The sequence below is a fragment of the Ranitomeya variabilis genome, chromosome 3 (genome assembly GCF_051348905.1).
Source record: "Ranitomeya variabilis isolate aRanVar5 chromosome 3, aRanVar5.hap1, whole genome shotgun sequence".
Classification (NCBI taxonomy): Eukaryota; Metazoa; Chordata; class Amphibia; order Anura; family Dendrobatidae; genus Ranitomeya; species Ranitomeya variabilis.
The window spans coordinates 623,235,411-623,253,969 of NC_135234.1; the positions used below are offsets into that span (position 1 = coordinate 623,235,411).

At 44.5% G+C, this 18,559-nt stretch overlaps 2 protein-coding genes across 2 annotated transcripts in view; one reads left to right on the forward strand and one right to left on the reverse strand.

Annotated features, from left to right (window-relative positions):
* The window catches only part of LOC143816710 (formin-like protein 3), a 157,870-nt gene extending 142,102 nt beyond the window's left edge, over positions 1-15,768 (reverse strand). The window contains exons 1-2 of the mRNA XM_077297437.1: positions 15,649-15,768; positions 11,356-11,403 (exon numbers count right to left, since the gene is read on the reverse strand). The gene's annotated coding sequence lies outside the window, so the exon portion shown is untranslated. The remainder of the gene's footprint in view (positions 1-11,355; positions 11,404-15,648) is intronic.
* A 152-nt stretch (positions 15,769-15,920) lies between these two features.
* The window catches only part of TMBIM6 (transmembrane BAX inhibitor motif containing 6), a 29,752-nt gene continuing 27,113 nt past the window's right edge, over positions 15,921-18,559 (forward strand). Inside the window, exon 1 of the mRNA XM_077297440.1 lies at positions 15,921-16,073. The gene's annotated coding sequence lies outside the window, so the exon portion shown is untranslated. The remainder of the gene's footprint in view (positions 16,074-18,559) is intronic.

The window sequence follows — 18,559 nt, forward strand, 5'->3', positions numbered from 1 at the left end:
GTGCAGTAGTCCATCAGCTTGGTTGTAAGGTTGAGTCCTCTTCATTCCCAGACATTCTTACGCAGTCTCCTGAAGGCAGCACTGGCTTTGGCAATTCTTGGCAAGTTAATAACCTCAGCGTCTATGGTTGCTTCACGAGAAAGTGTACTGCCTAAGTAGGTGAAGTTATCGACTGCTTTGAGATTTTGCTCCTTCACCATGATACGTGGCTCCTTGTATAGTTTCCCTGGAACAGTTTGATACATGACTACAGTTTTTCTATTGTTGATCTCGAGACCAAAATTGTCGCAAGATTGCAAAAAACAGTCCATTTCATGCTGCATCTGCTGTTCCGTGCTAGCATTAAGTGCAAGGTCATCAGCAAATAATAATTCATGGTGAACAGTCTCATGCACCGACTTCGGGCGTTTTGGGTTGAATAACTAATACACTATTACATACATAGTGATGGCCCGCATCAAATTCAGGTCACTCTAGCCTGGCCCAAATGGGTTCTTGGCTTCAGAACTGGCATCAAAGTGAGCAAATAGCAAAGTCATTTAATCCATATAGATACGTCTTAGGTCGCCCTTTGGTGCGGGCTCCGGCTCTGAGCCCGCACCTTTTCCGGCACATGCATGGTCCCCTAACAGCCGCGGGTAGAATCGCGATCCACCCGCAGCTGTTAACATGTTAAATGCCGCTGTCCATCTCTGACAGCGACATTTAACTCTCACAAACTGGATGTGTGCCATTAGTTCCGCCCATCGGTGCCCCTGTCACATGCTCGTGGAGCGCCGATGGGTTGGCATGACAACCTGGGGTCTGCAGGAGACCCATGTGGTTGTCATTGCCAAATTGCTATGAGTGTTGAGCCATGGCCGGCTCTCATAGCAGATGAGCATTTTTGCTACACATAGCAGAAGATCGCAGCTTAAAGTCTCCTAACGAGACCATGGAAGCATGTAAAAAGTAAAAAAAAAGTTTAAAAAAAATATTTTTAAAATATATAAGTTCAAATCATCGCCCTTTTGCCTCATTAAAAATAAAAAATACACATATTTGGTATCGCTGCATTCAGAAACACCCAATCTATCAAAATATAAAAATTATGAATCCCATCGGTAAATGGCGTAACAAGAGAAAAAATCAAAACGTCAGAATTACGGTTGCAACATTGCAATAAAATGCAATAACAAGCAAACAAAACATTGTATATTGATCCCAAAATGGGATCAATAAAAAATGTCAGCTCGGAGCACAAAAAATAAGCCCTCATCCAGCCCCAGATCCCGAAAAATGGAGACGCTACAGGTCTCAGAAAATAGCGCCATTTTTTTACCACTTAAATAAAAAAGAACCTAGACAGGTTTGGTATTTACGAACTCGTAATAACCTGGAGAATCATAATGGCAGGTCAGTTGTAGCATTTAGTTAACATGGTAAATAAAAAAGTAAAAAAAACAATTGTGGAATTGCACTGTTTTTGCAAATCCACCACACTTGGAATTTTTTTTCCCATTTTCCAGTACATTACATGGTAAAATCAATCGTGTTGTTCAAAACTACAACTCATCTCATCAAAACAATCCCTCACATGACCATATTGATGGAAAAATAAAGTTATGGCTCTGGGAAGAAGGGGAGAAAAAACGAAAATACAAAAATGGAAAAACCCAAAGTGATAACTGGGTTAACCTGTTAAAAACACAAGTTACTTAATCAAATAGTTAAAAATCGACTGCCCACTTTTATGCCAGTTCTGATAGCCAAAACCCGTTTGGACCCAGCTGAAGTGACCTGAATTAGATGTGGGGCATCACAATCTGTGTGACATTTAACCCCTTAAAAACATCAGTTACTTATTCAAACTTGGGAGTATTGGCTAGTTGCCCACGTTGATGCCAGTTTGGATGACCCAAACCCATTTGGGCCAGGCTGGAACACATTTGGGTCAGGCTAGAGTCACCAGAATTTGATGCGGAGCATCACTTTATAAGTAATAGTTGTGTGATATCAGTGTTCCAAAGTAATTTAATCCCTTAAAAACACCAGTTACTTATTCGAAGTTAAAATCAACTATCTACTCACTTTGATGCCAGTTCTGGTGGCCAGAATCCATTTGGGCCAGGCTGTAGTGGCCTGGAAAAAAAACTAAGACGGAAACAAAATGAACATATCCCCTGCTGTAAGTGAATAAGTAAAAGCAATAGTGCATATAACTAAATAGGATACTTAGTAAACACCGTTTTTGATTTAAAAAAAAGCGTAAAAGACAAGAACCCCAAAGTGACATTAATGTGAATAAGGGCGGAGCAGGACAAGGTCCCAAATATGGACACACAGCAAATAGGAAGCTTTATATATGCGATTTCTTATTATTGCTGTTAAACCTGTAAAAAACAGGAAAAAAAATTGCAGAATAAGAAACCAACTTCAGTGCCGAATAAGGCCTCTTTCACACTTACGTCGGCAGTGTCCCGTCGTAATATATCGCCGAGACGTAGCAACGGACGTTGAGAAAATAGTGTTAAAACGTACGGAACGTTTCCAGTATTTCGGCGGATGCGCCGCCTGAATTTTTATAGTAAGATTCCGGGGACGAGAGAGAGAGAGAGAGATTTTTTTCCCCGGATTGGAAAATGCTTCCAGGCATGCTCAAATGTAAAAACAGGATCCGTCACTGGATTCTTGCGTTTCACACTGATCCTGCGTCCATAGGCTCCCATTCTGTGGAACGACGTATGACGTAGGAGGCATCCTGGCACGTTTTTCCACTGCAGACAAAAAACTTTCTTTGAATGTTTTTTCTAAACGACGGGCCGTCAAATTCCGCAGGATCCAGTGCACGACGGACGAAACGTGTGGCCATACGTCGCGATACGTCGCTAATACAAGTCTATGAGAAACTGCAGGATCCTGCAAATTTTTTTGCAGGATCCTGTTTTCTCAAAAAACAACATATTTAGATGGGAGCTCAAAGACTGAAGTGAGAAAGAGGCCTTACAAACTGGACAAATAAGAAACCAACTTCAGCATTATCACAATAATGACCTTTCTAAAGGCTGAGTCACACATAACGATATCGTTAACGATATCGTTGCAACGTCACGCTTTTGGTGACGTAAGCAACGATCCCGCTAACGATCTCGTTATGTGTGACAGCAACCAACGATCAGGCCCCTGCTGGGAGATCGTTGGTCGATGGGAATGATCAGGACCTTTTTTTGGTCGCTGATCACCCGCTGTCATCGCTGGATCGGCGATCCAGCGATGTGTTCACTTGTAACCAGGGTAAATATCGGGTTACTAAGTGCAGGGCCGCGCTTAGTAACCCGATATTTACCCTGGTTACCATTGTAAAAGTTTTTAAAAAAAACACTACATACTCACATTCTGATGTCTGTCACGTCCCCCGGCGTCCACAGGGTTGACTGTGTCAGCGCCGGCCGTAAAGCAGAGCACAGCGGTGACGTCACCGCTGTGCTCTGCTTTACGGCCGGCGCTGACACATTCAGTGCAGGGAAGCTCTCGGCAGCAGTGCGTGCATTACCAGCGCTCCTGCCGAAAGCAGTTTTAACCCTGTGGACGCCGGGGGATGTGACAGACATCAGAATGTGAGTATGTACTGTTTTTTTTTTAACTTTTACAATGGTTACCAGGGTAGATATCGGGTTACTAAGCGCGGCCCTGCACTTAGTAACCCGATGTTTACCCTGGTTACCCGGGTGCTGCAGGGGGACTTCGGCATCGTTGAAGACAGTTTCAACAATGCCGAAGTCGTTCCCCTGATCGTTGGTCGCTGGAGAGAGCTGTCTGTGTGACAGCTCCCCAGCGACCACACAACGACTTATCAACGATCACGGCCAGGTCGTATCGCTGGTCGTGATCGTTGGTAAGTCGTTTAGTGTAACGGTACCTTAAGTGTACATGCATATAAAAGACCATTCACCGAGACGTCAGTCAGGTATTGTATCACTAGTGAAGGAGTCACAGTGATGAATCAGCGCAGCAGCCCCCTCCACAGGGTCAGTGGAGGTCTCAAATGCTAGTTCCAATTGATCCTAGCAAGATATCTTCAAGTTAAATCTAGGCAAGGGCATATATAAAATTCATGGGGCCTCATAGCAAAAGTCTTAATTGGCCCCTCTATAAAAAAAATATATATATATACAAGTGCTTCTCACTAAATTAGATCATCATCAAAAAGTTAATTTATTTCAGCTTTTCAGTATAAAAAGTGAAACTCATATTATATAGAGTCATTTCAAACAGAGTGATCTATTTCAAGTGTTTATTCCTATTAATGTTGATGATTCTGGCTTACAGCCAATGAAATCCCAAAAGTCATTTTCTTAGTAAATTAGAATACTTTATAACACCAGCTTGAAAAATTATTTTTAAAATCCAAAATGTTGGCCTACTGAAATGTATGTTCAGTAAATGCACTCAATACTTGGTCGGGCTCCTTTTGCATCAATTACTGAATCAATGCGGCGTGGCATGGAGGCGATCAGCCTGTGGCACTGCTGAGGTGTTATGGAAGCCCAGGTTGCTTTGATAGCCGCCTTCAGCTCGTCTGCATTGTTGGGTCTGGTGTCTCTCATCTTCCTCTTGACAATACCTCATAGATTATGGGGTTAAGGTCAGGCAAGTTTGTTGGCCAATCAAGCACAGTGATACTGTTTTTTTTAAACCAGGTATTGGTACTTTTGGCCATGTGGGCAGATGCCAAGTCCTGCTGGAGAATGAAATTTCCATCTCCAAAAAGCTTGTCGGCAGAGGGAAGCATGAAGTGCTTCAAAATATCCTGGTGGACGGCTGAGCTGACTTTGATCTTGATAAAACACAGTGGACCTACACCAGCAGATGAAATGGCTCCCCAAACCATCACTGATTGTGGAAACTTCACACTAGACCTCAAGCAGCTTGGATTGTGGCCTCTCCACTCTTCCTCCAGACTCTGAGACCTTGATTTCCAAATAAAATGCAAAATTTACTTTCATCTGAAAACACCTTGGACCACTGAGCAACAGTCCAGTTCTTTTTCTCCTTGGCCCAGGTAAGACGCTTCTGGCGTTGTCTATTGGAATGCGACACTTGTAGCCCATGTCCTGGATAACTCTGTGTGTGGTGGCTCTTGAAGCAATGACTCCAGCAGCAGTCCACTCCTTGTGAATCTCCCCCAAATTTTTGAATGGCCTTTTATTAACAATCCTTTCAAGGCTGCAGTTATTCCGGTTGCTTGTGCACCTTTTTCTACCACTGTTTTTCCTTCCATTCAATTTTCCATTAATATGGATACAGCACTCTGTGAACAGCCAGCTTCTTTAGCAATGACCTTTTGTGGCTCACCCTCCTTGTGGAGTGTGTCAATGACTGCCTTCTAGACATCTGTCAAGTCAACAGTCTTCCCCATGATTGTGGAGCCTACTGAAACAGACTATGGGACCTTTTTATACGCATAGGAAGCCTTTGCAGGTGTTTTTTCTTAATTATTCTATTTTCCTGAGATATTGACTTTTGGGTTTTCTTTGGCTGTAAGCCATAATCATCAACATTAACATAAATAAACACTTGAAATAGATTACTCTGTATGTAATGACTCTATCTGATATATGAGTTTTACTTTTTGTATTGAAGAACTGAAATAAATTAACTTTTTGATGATATTCTAACTTTGTGAGATGCATATATATATATATATATATATATATATATATATATATATATATATATATATATTGGAAAAAAAACTTCTGTAGGCATATAATTAATTTGCTTCATGTTATCCTGATATTTAGAAAAATCAGTTTGAAAATGGCGCCGGCGGCACCTGCGCAGTAGCAGCTATCAGTGATTCGATAGCTGCTATTGCGCAGGTGCCGGGGAAAAAGAAAATCCTTCTGCAAGATGGTGCCACCGGTGCATGTGCAGTAGTAGCTTTCGGAGGTTGGCCGGCACAATTTTCAAACAGATTTTTTTTTTTTTTAGGAATATCAGAATAACATGAGACAAATTAATTATATACACAATAGATATGCGATTATGCTGTAGCTCAGGCGCCACCATCACCGCTTGCCTGCAGAAGGTTTTTTTTTCTCCAAGATATATATATATATACATATTGTGACAAAGTCACCAGTAAAGTACTGGAGGGGAGATATGTGTCACTAAGCTTAATGGTGTCAGTGATATAAAGCCAGAGTATTTTCCTCCAGCACACTAAAGTGTTGTGAGGCTTAACCTAAAGTTGCATAAATGGGTTGGTTTTATGCGGACGTCCATAGAGTGGGTGGGAGGGTGTCCACCTTATCTCCACCTGAAGAGCTGGCACCGCCGTGATCATGTGATCAGTCACATGGGTGAGGAGTCACATGGTCTGGTCTTAAATATGTGGGCTCCAGAGGCAGTCTGGGTGCGGAGTGTCTGGAGTGGAAGAACTCCAGGAAAGTGTTTGTGCACATGGTATTTTTTAACCTCTTAATGACCGCCGATATGTCTTTTATTGGCGGCAGATAAGGGTACTTATGCAACAGCGCTGCTTTTTAACGGCGCTTAGTAATAAAGGTATAGCACCCCCCAGAGTCAGAATTTTTCCAGAGAACATGATTCTGGTCGTTTTGTACCGACCCCGGTGTTGCGATCGCCATTATTAACGGTATAACGGAGACCTAAAAAAAGTCAGATTTTCCATTTAATTTCTCTCTCCTCTGATGTGATCGCACATCAGAGGAGAGAGAAATAGGGTCCCCCAAACCCCTCCTGGTACCCCAGTTGTCCCTGCAACCCCCTGTGAAGTCCCCTGGGCCGCTGGTATATTCTTCCAGGAGAAAATGGCGGGCACCTGCCAACAATAGGAAATTTTTCCTATTCGTTCATTTTGATCACTGTGATAGACCCTATAAATAAAAAAATAATAAATCAAACTCCCCTTTATCACCCCCCTTAGTTAGCTAAAAATAATAAAATAAAAAATGTATTTATTTCCATTTTGTCTATTAGGTTTAGAGTTGGGTTAAAGTGAGTTGGGCTAAAGTTAGGGATAGGGTTGGGCTAGGGTTAGGGTTGGGCTAGAGTTAGGGTTGTAGTAATGGTTGGGATTACAGTTAGGGTTGGGATTAAGGTTAGGGGTGCGTTAGGGTTAGGTTTGTGGTTAGGGTTATGGTTAGGGTTGGGACTAGGGATAGGGGTGTGTTGGTGTTAGGGTTGTGGTTAGGGTTATGTTTAGAGTTGGGATTAGGGTTAGGGTTGGAGTTAGAATTGGGGGGGTTCCACTGTTTAGGTACATCAGGGGGTCTCCAAACATGACATGGTGCCACCATTGATTCCAGCTAATTTTGCGTTCAAAAAGTAAAACGGTGCTCCCTCCCTTCTGAGCCCTGCCATGTGCCCAAACAGTGGCTTTTCCCCACATATAGGATATCGGCGTACTCAGGAGAAATTGCACAACAAATTTTGTGGTCCATTTTCCCCTGATACCCCTATGAAAATAAAAAAATGGTTCCAAAGTCATTTTTTTGTGAAAAAAGTAAAATGTTAATTTTTTCCTTCCACACTGCTTTAGTTCTCGTGAAGCACTTGAAGGGTTAATAAACTTCTTGAATGTGGTTTTGCCCACCATGAGGGGTGCAGTTTTTAGAATTGTGACTTTTGGATATTTTCTGTTATATTGACCACCCAAACTCACTTCAAATGTGAGTTGGTCCCTAAAAAAATGGTTTTGTAAATTTTATTGGAAAAATAAGAAATCTCTGGTCACCTTTTAACCCTTATAATGTCCTAACAAAAAAAATAATGTTTTGCAAAATTGTGCTGATGTAAAGTTGACATGTGGGAAATGTTATTTATTGACTGTTTTGTGTGACACCACTCTCTGATTTATGGGAATAACATTAAAAGTTTGAAAATTGCAAAATTTTCCAAATGTTTGCCAAATTTACGTTTTTTTCATAAATAAATGCATGTTATATCGAATAAATTTTACCAATAACATGAAGTACAATGCGTCACGAAAAACAATCTCAGAATCAGTGGGATACGTTAAAGCATTCCAGAGCTATAACCTCATAAACTGACAGTGGTCAGAAATGTACCAAATTGGCTGTCACTAAGGGGTTAAAGGACATTCCTATCACTGAGTGGGCTGAGCCCCACTAATGCAAGGACTGCGTGTAGTGCTACCATTTTGTTTTGTTTTGCTGTTTTTCCCAGAGGGCCGTGTTTATTTTGTGCTTCAAACTTGGTTTATGATGTATCTCATAACCCAAGTGCATCCTTAAAGCCGCAGTGTTCCCATGACTACCTCCATGTGCAGCTGAGTGGGATGATCTACCACAAAATATATATACCGTATATACTCGAGTATAAGCCGAGATTTTCAGCCAAAAGAAATGGGCTGAAAGTGCCCCTCTCGGCTTATACTCGAGTCATGGTCGGCGGGGGGGTCGGCGGGTGAGGAGGAGCGACGCCTGTCAAATACTCACCTACTCCCGGCGCTCCAGACGCGGTCCCCGCATGTCCCACAGCGTTCAGCGCGGCAGCTTCAAGTTCTTCCCCTCTTCAGCGGTCAGGTGGTACCGCTCATTAAAGTTATGAATATGGACTCCATGCCCATAGGGGTGGAGCCGCATATTCATTACTGTAATGAGCGGTACCATGTGTCCGCTCACTACAGGAAGAAGCTGCCGCGCCGTACACCGTGGGACATGCAGGTACCGCGTCAAGAGCGCCGGGAGTAGGTGAGTATATTTACCTTCCCTCGTTCCACCGAAGCTCCGTCTTCCCGTCCTCTTGCTGTGACTGTGCAGGTCAGAGGGCACGATGACGTATTAGTGTGCGCGCCGCCCTCTGCCTGAACAGTCAGTGCGGAGAGACGGGACGCTGAGGAGCAGCGGGCTGCCACGAGAGGTGAGTATGTATTTTTTTTTTTTTAGCGCAGCAGCAGCAGCATTACATTACATGTGGCACATTACTATTTGGAGCATCTATGGGGCCATAACTGCATGGAGCATTATATGGGGCATCTATGGGGCCATAGCTGCATGGAGCATTATATGGGGCATCTATGGGGCCATAACTGCATGGAGCATTATATGGAGCATCTATGGGGCGATAACTTCATGGAGCATTATATAGGGCATTATATGGGGCATCTTTGGGGCCATAACTGCATGGAGCATTATATGGAGCATCTATGGGGCCATAACTGCATGGAGCATTATATGGGGCATCTATGGGGCCATAATTGCATGGAGCATTATATGGGGCATTATATGGGGCATCTATGGGGCCATAACTGCATGGAGCATTATATGGAGCATCTATGGGGCCATAACTGCATGGAGCATTATATGGGGCATCTATGGGGCCATAATTGCATGGAGCATTATATGGGGCCATAACTACATGGAGCATTATATGGGACATCTATGGGGCCATAACTGCATGGAGCATTATATGGGGCATCTATGGGGCCATAACTGCATGGAGCATTATATGGGGCATCTATGGGGCAATAACTGCATGGAGCATTATATGGGGCATCTATGGGGCCATAACTGCATGGAGCATTATATGGGGCATCTTATGGGGCCATAATGAACTGCATGGAGCATTAAATGGGGCATCTATGGGGCCATAAAGAACTGCTTGGAGCATTATATGGAGCATCTATGGGGCCATAATGAACTGCATGGAGCATTATATGGGGCATATTTGTATATGGAGCATCTTAAGGGGCCATAATGAACTGTATGGAGCAATATATGGGGCTCCTGATTCAATATGGATATTCAAAAACACTTAACCTACTGATGTCTCAATTAATTTTACTTTTATTGGTATCTATTTTTATTTTTGACGTTTACCGGTAGCTGCTGCATTTTCCACCTAGGCTTATACTCGAGTCAATAAGTTTTCCCAGTTTTTTGTTGCAAAATTAGGGGGGTCGGCTTATACTTGGGTCGGCTTATACTCGAGTATATACGGTATATATTTATATAGGTTCGTAAACTAGGGGCAGGTCAGTGAGGGATCAGTGACCTGTCAGAAGACATACTGGTGAATACTTAAGCAAAACACAACATGAAGACCCCCCACAGGCCACCCCGCAGCACGAGCATATCATTAACTCAAAACTGAAAATAAAGATTAAACAACAACCACAAGACGGATTTTATCTACCAAGGTATTATTCAATCAGTATAACGGCACCGACCTGACACTGTATGTAGGTTACTGTGCACAATCCTGCTGACAGGTTCCCTTTAAATTGGTATGTAGAAGAAAAACCTTTGGCACTCAAAAATTGATCCACAGTAGATTTGGTTTTGCAAGCAATATTTATTCACACCATTCAGCCGGTATTTAAACAGACAAAAAAGATCCAACGTTTCGGCAGAACAAATGCCTTTTTCAAGGAAGTCTATAACATTAAAAAATCACAATCAGTAATAATCAGTAATTATTAAACAACACAGGTTGAAAAATAGAAAATAAAGGATAGTCCACCCAGGACATGTGGCTGAATAAGCATAATGGTGGAAAAAAATGTGGTGGAAAGAAACAAAAAAAGGAAACCAAGTAAGAGAAGAAAGAGGGTCTAATGTCTAGCCATACTATATAAAGCAACTGGTGAAGTCATTTTTAACATTAAATAGATTTAGATTAAAGTATATCCCATAGGTCACTCAGAGGTGAATAAGGAGACCATACCAACCTGAAGATAGAAGGAATAATAAAGACCCACACTGTGGTGCTGACATACATATATGGTGCCAAATAGAAATGAACCACAGAAGGAGAAATCCTACAAAAATAGCCAGAGCAATGAGTACCTGTATAAAGTATTCTATTTCATAAGATACATCACTAGCCAAGTGGCTAGACACTTAAGTGGTGCTGCAGGGGCGAAAAAACAGGATGCCATAAGTATCCTAAAAAACTAGTAAACTGCGCAACTAACTAGAACGCTGAGTAAAACACATCCATATAACATACCTGTACACGGTGACCGGCGTGTGTCCGATGGTTTCGGGAGGCAGTGTGCATAATGTGGCCAGAAACCGGGTATAAATGCCGTAAAATTATGACGCCACTTCCGGTATACGATCGGAGAATAGTGCGAAAAAACCCGAAGAGGAAAACGAAAGTGCGCGCATGCGCATCAGACCATAACAGGTAAAAAACTAGCGCTTGCGCAGTAAAACAAATCTTGTAAGGGAAGATATTTATATGAACCCCACTACAAAATATAATATCAAAAATACAAAAAGAAATAAGAAAAATAACTAAACACAAGAATATATCTATGGCACTCAGTTTCTCAGTTTAAAAAGTGAAATAGCACAAATAGATAGGGAAGGTAGTGTTCACCCAGTAGAAGAACAGTCTTGGAAGGTAGTATCAAGGTCACAGGGGTATCTAGAATAAAAAGAAGCAGTACACATGAGAATACAATCGCTGCAAATATAACAATAGTACAATTATCACATTACTAAGAACAATATTTGCAAAAAATTCTATAGGGCATCATATTCCCTATTCATACCATGTGGATGGAGTGTCTGTAGTGTGGAAATCCAAAATGCCTCCCTTTCCTTTAATTTTTGGATTCTATTACCACCGCCCTTTAAATTGGTGTTATTGCTCTCACACTAGTCACTTTAAGTTCAACAAGGCACCTTATGGCAAAGAAATATCTGAGAATCTGAAAAAAGAATTGTTGCTGTACATGTCCTAGACTATAAAAAGATTGCCAACACCCTGACACTGAGCTGCAGCATGGTGGCCAAGACCATACAGTGGTTTAACAAGCCATGTTCCACTGAGAACAGGCCTCACCATGGTCGACCAAAGAAGTTGAGTGCACGTGCTCAGAGTCATATCCAGAGGTTGTCTTTTCAGAATAAACATATGAGTGCTGCCAGCATTGCTGCAGAGGTTAAAGGGGTGAGGGGTCAGCCTGTCAGTGCTCAGACAATACGCAGCACACTGCATCAAAATGGCTGCATGGCTGTCGTCCCAGAAGGAAGCCTCTTCTAAAGATGATGAAAAGGAAAGCCCATAAAGTTTGCTGAAGACAAGCTAACTAAGGGCATGGATTTCTGGATCCATGTCCTGAGGTATGATGAGACCAAGATAAACTTATTTGGTTCGGATGGTGTCAAGTGTGCGTGGTGGCAACTGGGTGAGGAGTACAAATACAAGTGTGTCCTGCCTACAGTCAAGCATGGTGGTGACAGTGTCATGGTTTGGGGCTGCATGAGTGCTGCCGGCTGTGGGGAGCTACAGTTTCTTGAGAGAACCATGAATACCAACATGTACCACAGTAAAAACAGGGCAGGATCTCCTCCCTTCGGAAACTGGGCTGCAGACAGGGGTGCCGCTATCATGGGGCAAGTTGAGCCCTTTGCTTCAGGCGGCAGTCGTCACTGAAAGACAGGGGGCGGCAGAGCGGCGGTCAGAACACCTGGTGCTAACTCTCCATAATCCCTGACATTTGCAGTGTCACTAGTACGGTGCGTGCACCCCTGCTCACAACCTAACCGTTAGGTTAGTCACAACCCTCGGTGTGCAATATAAGCCGGTCATCCCTGTACCCGCAGAGCAGCACACCACATATTGGCTGCTCTGTGCAAACAGGACCTGTGATGAGGTCACAGGAGGAGAGGAGTCAAGGGTCACATGATCGGGACCTCCATTGATTGCAGGACTCTGCTGGGCTGGTTGCCATGGTAAGCTGCCTTATGTGTGGGGTCAGGAGGGGTTTACAGTGTGGATGTAGCAGAGCCGTGGTGTACGAGCTGTATGGAGTGGAGCTGAATGTGTACGAGGTGTATGGAGTGGAGCCGTGTGTGTATGAGGTGTACGGAGCGGAGCTGTGTGTGTACGAGGTGTATGGAGCGGAAGCCATGTGTGTATGAGGTGTATGGAGTGGAGCTGAATGTGTACGAGGTGTACGTAGCGGAGCCATGTGTGTATGAGGTGTATGGAGCGGAGCCGTGTGTATGAGGTGTATGGAGCGGAGCTGTCTGTGTATGAAGCGGAGCTGAATGTGTACGAGGTGTACGTAGCGGAGCCATGTGTGTATGAGGTGTATGGAGCGGAGCCGTGTGTATGAGGTGTATGGAGCGGAGCTGTCTGTGTATGGAGCGGAGCTGAATGTGTACGGAGCGGAGCCGTGTGTGTATGAGGTGTATGGAGTGGAGCCGTGTGTGTATGAGGTGTATGGAGCGGAGCTGAATGTGTACGAGGTGTACGGAGCAAAGCCGTGTGTGTATGAGGTGTATTGATTGGAGCCGTGTGTGTATGAGGTGTATTGATTGGAGCCGTGTGTGTATGAGGTGTACGGAGTGGAGCCGCTTGTGTATGTGTACAGGGCGAAGCCGCGTGTGTATGAGGTGTACGGAGCAGAGCCACGTGTGTATGAGGTTTACGGAGCAAAGCCGCGTGTGTATGAGGTGTATGGAGCAGAGCCGGGTGTGTGCGAGGTGTATGGAGCGGAGCTGCGTGAGTACGAAGTGGAGCCGTGTGTGCAGGGTGTACGGAGCGCAGCCGCGTGTGTAGGAGTAACTATGTGTGGCCATTATACAGTATGGAGCATCATGTGGGCCCATTATACAGTATGGAGCATCATGTGGGCCCATTATACAGTATGGAGCATCATGTGCGGCCATTATACAGTATGGAGCACTGTGTGGCCATTATACAGTATGAAGCATCATGTGGGGCTCATTATACTGTATGGAGCAATATATGGGGCTCTTTATTCTGTATGGAGCACTGTGGTGCCCAGAATACTGTATAGAGGACTATACTGTCTGATTTATGACCTATTGTAGAATGTACAATAGTTATCACTCATGTAATGTATGGGGGGACTGTATATGAGATGGGAGCCCTATAGGGGGGCTGTACTGTATATGTGTTTGGGGGTGGGCGCCATTTTGAAGTTTGCCTCAGGCAGCAGTGTGGCTAGGTTCACCCTGGCCACAGAGCAGTATTCCGATATGATAAAGACCCCAAACACACCTCCAAGGCAACCACTGCCTTGCTAAAGAAACTGAGGGTAAAGGAGCTGGAATGGCCAAGCATGTCTCCAGACCTAAACCCTATTGAGCATCTGTGGGACATTGGAGGGTGGAGGAGCGCAAGGTCTCCAACATCCACCAGCTCCGTGATGTTGCATGGAGGAGTGGAAGAGGATTCGGTGGCCACAGGTGAAACTCTAAGGGTATGTGCACACGTTGCGGATTTTGCTGCGGATCCGCAGCGTTTCTGCAGCTGCGGGTCCGCGGCAGTTTCCCGTGAGTTTACAGTTCAATGTAAACCTATGGGAAACTGAAAACGCTGTGCACATGCTGCGGAAAAAAACGCGCGGGAATGCAGCGGTTTACAATCCACAGCATGTCACTTCTTTGTGCGGAATCGCGGCGATTCTGCACACATAGGAATGCATTGATCCGCTTACTTCCCGCATGGGGCTATGCCCACCATGCGGGAAGTAAGCGGATCATGTGCGGATGGTACCCGGGGTGGAGGAGAGGAGACTCTCCCCCAGGCCCTGGGAACAATATTTGTGTAAAAAAAAAAATTAAAATTAAAAATAATGATATACTCACCTCTCAGCGCTGCACGCGGCCGTCCGGTCGCAGGGTTGCTATGCGAGCAGGACCTGCGATGACGTCGCGGTCACATGACCGTTACGTCACGAAGGTCCTTCTCGCGTAGCATCTTTGGAACTGGACCGCCGCGTGCAGCGCCGAGGAGATCAGGACATCAGAGGGTGAGTATAACCATTTTTTTTATTATTTTTAACATTACTATTGATGCTGCATATGCAGCATCAATAGTAAAACAAGTGCAGGAGTAAACCCGCAGCGGAAACCGCATGACAAACCTCGATAAATCTGCAGGGATAACCGCAGCGGTTTTGCCCTGCAAATTTATCAAATCCGCTGCGGGAGAACCTGCAGAGGACCCTTCCTACGTGTGCACATAGCCTAATATCGAAGTGTCAGATCTTCAGTGTTGTCCCATGAAAAGATAGAAAAAAATATTTATAAAAATGTGAGGGGTGTACTCAGCAGTTGGGATATCCTGTATGTAAAAGAAATCACCTTACTTTTCCTGAAACATAAATAAAATGTGATAAAGCAAACAAAAACTATTTGGATGGTTTTGCTCCGAGTGTCTGAACTAATAAAATATATTATTTATTCCATACCTTGAACTCCAAACAAAAAAAACCCCAAAACAATCGCTTTGCGTGCCAACTGGGCATGTCTTTAGTTCCTACCTCCCAATACCAGCGTGACATTCGGTTTTAGGTAAGGCCACGTTCACACACTCGGCATTTGGTCAGTATTTTACCTCAGTATGACAAAACCAGGAGTGGAACAATCAGAGGAAAAGTATAAAAGAAACATATGCTCCACTTCTGCATTTATCACCCACTCCTGGATTTGCCTTACAAATACTGAGGTAAAATACTGACCAAATACTGAATGTGTGAATGTGGCCTGAAGTTTAATATGAGCGCATTCCCCAGCATACAAGTGGCTGTAGATAGAACAGTAATAGCGCCGCCTTGTGGCCAAACAGTGAAATGAGGCAGTAGCTTACCACAGCGAAACCAAGAAAAATAACACTGAAATAAGGACTTACCCATAGCGGCCAATCAGATTCCAGACATACTATATACTTTCTACACTAGACCTGAAAAACGAAACCAATGAGAACCATTGAGCAACTGGTGAAGCCGAGAAGGTAAGCCATGCCTATTATCTCCACTAGGAGCGCTGTTGCTGTAAAAAAAAAAAAAAAAAAAAAAAAAAAAACAAAGAAGGTAACGTCAACATAAGCGATTCTGATTGGCTAGCGGTGCAGTTAGTGACGTATTCTATAGCCAATCGTAGAGCGAAAAAGAAAACCGCCTCGAAATCTGCAGACGTAACCTGACGCCCCTCCTGCAGTCAGAACAAAGTGTCAGGGGGCGGGGCGTCCAGAGCGGGGATCTGCACTGTGACACGTACGGCGGAAGCGAGGGGACAAACGGAAAGGCGACACCGAGGCTGCTGGTCAGGAGACGGGTGAGTGCTGTCTGGGAGCCAGCTACAACCCCGGGGCTCGGGGACGGCGCCGGGGAGGGAGGTGGCCGCCGCCGCCATTCCTCTGCTATGTGTACTGTAGGGGAAGCCCGGGCCTGTAGTTCCGTGTACAACCCCCGGCCTGTGTCTATACAGCTGCTATGTGTGTCATATGGAGAGCTACATACACAGACACGATATATATATATATATATATATATATATATATATATATATATATATATATATATATATATATATATATATATATGTATACACATACAGCTCGTGTATATCGGCCGTGTCACTACAGTCACCATGGGACTCTCCTATATAGTGTGTGGTGCCATTGTGTGTGACACGTCTGTGCTGCTGCCCTGCGCCTGGCATATGGTGGCACTGTCCGCGCTGGCACATCTGGCTGTATTGTGACCATCAGTCCGGGAGCAAAGCTCAGACTACGACTAAAGTCCTACAGCATAAATACCCGACGTCACAGCGACATACACATTAGCAGAGTGCCAGGCTTACTACACATCCAAGCTGCATCTGTGAGTACACCTGTGTCCTCAGGGTTTGGGGCTCATTTTGATACTAAGTGTCCGTACCCAAAACTGATGGCATACGGGCAGCATGCTGACCACTGCAATGGGGAAGGATCAATGACCCGATTTTATACACGGACCGACTGTCTTCGTGCAAACATTGTAGCTTGCTCTATAGTGATCTGTATTTTATAGACTCTCCAATGATAAGTCATTGGATCACATGCATGTCACCATCCATATGTCAGGCATTTTTCACTGAACCATTGCATTTATTAAATTGTTCATATATAATACGCATACCATACAAATGTAAGAAAAAATGGACATACAGGTGACTTGGATGTAAAATGGCCGATTTTGCATGCACTCATCTGAACCTGGCCTGATGGTGGGCACGCACAAGGCAGCACTGAAATGGTCACAAACCACAGTTGCATGGAGTCACTGTGCTTTTTATTTTTATTTTAAAGATGCACTATTTTGCCAGAAAATAGCTGTACAAAGCCACATGGCTAATTGTAACAGCCTCACAATGGAGCAGCTGTTATCTGGCAAAACCGCAAACCCATCTATTCAATATAAAAGCCACTGTGGCCTCCCAGAGGCGCAGTGTGTGGTCCCATTGGCGTCATGGGGCTTATTCTGGCAAGAATATTTTATACATCTATGTACTGTCTGTCTGCAGACCTGATGGCCTATAGATTGCAATTATTAACATAGGAAATTGTATTTGGTCATGTCAAATTTTTAATTACTGTATAAAAGCAGATGCGCACTGCATGCTGTCAGGATTTAGCGACTTCTGCAGACATGCAATATGCCTCCTACTGGCCACATTCTGACTATACGTGCGCAACCTCACTCAATACAAGTGAATTGAGTGAAGCCAAACGTGTCTATTTGGCACGTGACTACATGTATGCACATTACATACTTGCTGTCTCGTGACTGCCTGCTCTCGGCGAGTCCTGACTACATGTGATGAGCGTGTTGTGAGGATTCAGAAGTCTGCAGTTACATAGTGGCAACAGACTTTTATCCCAAACCTGGCCAACCCCTTTAAAAAGATTGGCCAGGTTTGACTGAAATTTGGCAGTCACTCTGTGTCTTCAGACTTGTGAATCTACAATTTGCGCACTGTCGAAATTCTCTGGTGGCAGCGGTGAGAGTGGGTGGTCATGTGACTGCAATTACGCGATTTGCATATATCCTGCTAGATTATGATTAGACTTGCGTGGTTTTGCTCAATTCACTTGCATTGAGAGAAGCAGCTAGTCTGAAGAATGTGTCCGGGAGTATGCATATCACATGACTAACTGCTCCTGGGGAATCCTGACAGCATGCAATGTGAGTATTCACAAGTATGCAATAAAATAGACTTTCATGTCAAATCTGGACAACCCTTTTAACCCCTTAATCCCATATGACGTACTATCCCGTCAAGGTGACCTGGGACTTAATTCCCAGTGACGGGATAGTACGTCATAGCGATCGGCCGGGTGTCAGCTGCCTATCGCAGCTGACATCCGGCACTATGTGCCAGGAGCGGTCACGGTCCCCCCCCCCCCCCCCCCCCCCGGCACATTAACCCCCGGCACACCGCGATCAAACATGATCGCGGTGTACCTACGGTACAGGGAAGCATCGCGCAGGGAGGGGGCTCCCTGCGGGCTTCCCTGAGACGATCGGTACAAGGGAATGTACTCACCTTGTACCGAGCGTCTCCTCCCTGCAGGCTCCGGATCCAAAATGGTCGCGGGGCTGCATCCGGGTCCTGCAGGGAGTACTTCCGGGTGCCGTGCAGGCGCTGGTAAGCCTGCGGCGATGTGAGTGAGATTGCCAATCTGATAGAGTGCTATGCAAAATCAGATCGGCGATCTGTGATGTCCCCCCCTGGGACAAAGTAAAAAAGTTTTAAAAAAATTTCCGCGTGTGTAGAGA